This window comes from Triticum urartu, unplaced genomic scaffold (genome assembly GCF_056163025.1).
Source record: "Triticum urartu cultivar PI428250 unplaced genomic scaffold, HENAU_Tu73 scaffold1, whole genome shotgun sequence".
NCBI lineage: Eukaryota > Viridiplantae > Streptophyta > Magnoliopsida > Poales > Poaceae > Triticum > Triticum urartu.
The window spans coordinates 7302858-7304033 of record NW_028259461.1 but is presented as its reverse complement, the minus strand read 5'-3'; positions in this window follow the sequence as shown (position 1 = coordinate 7304033).

Sequence of the window (1176 nt, the reverse complement as noted above, 5' to 3'; positions counted from 1 at the left end):
ACGAACCACGGTGTCGGGGGTTCGAATCCCTCCTCGCCCACAGCCTTCCAAAGGGGGAAGGGCCTTTACTTTCCCCCCTGAGGGTAGGAAAATCATGATCGGGATAGCGGACGTAAAGCTATTGAACTAGGTATGCTCTTTCTTTTGTCGAAGTGGAATCGTAGAACAGAATGTGATACGATGAGATAGAATGCAATAGAAATAGAAACAAGGATAGCGAACGGGTTACCTACTCCTAAGGGTCAAAGCAAGCCCTTTAATTCAATTCTTTATTCTTACATTAAAATTCTTACATTAAAGAATGAATAAAAATCTCCCCAAGTAGGATTCGAACCTACGACCAGTCAGTTAACAGCCGACCGCTCTACCACTGAGCTACTGAGGAACAAGGGGATTCGACCTCCTAGAGTTCAACTCCCGCTCTCAACCCATGAACAATATGAGTCCGAAGCTTCTTTCGTAACTCCCATAATTTCTTCGTAGTGGCTCCGTTCCATGCCTCATTTCATAGGGAAGCCAAAGTGGCTCTATTTCATTCTATTTCACTTCCTAGCACTTCCTATCATTAATATCCATCCCTTTGGTCTTATTGACATAAGAGATGTCATTTATAGTCTATCTCTTTCTATATATGGAAAGTCAAGAAATTCTCATCGAAACATCGAGAAATTGTGCATATAGAAAACTCTAAAGAAAGAAAAAAAGGAGACCCATGCCATGATTTTCAAAATCTTTTCTATTAGTAGTCTAAGTTTCTCGATGAGGATAATTAATTCGGTCGTTGTGGTCGGACTCTATTATGGATTTCTGACTACATTCTCCATAGGTCCCTCTTAGATCTTCTTTCTCCAATCTTGGATTAGGGAAGAAGGAGATATTCGCGACTACTGGCGATTTCATTATGGGGCAGCTCATGATTCATCATATCGATCTATTATCCACTCTGTATCTATTCTTTCTTAGCTAAACAGGTGGAAGATCTATCCAATTTGGTTATATTATATCATGGACTCGAAAAACGGATCTGAATTTGACTGAAATGCACGATCTTCACAGGTATCACTTTTCACGATACCTAAAAGGTGGAATAGCGATTTTCGAACCATTTCCTATAAGAGAATGGTTTCCATTACTTTGAGAAATGGATTCTTATATCAAACTATAGCTATTGCATTA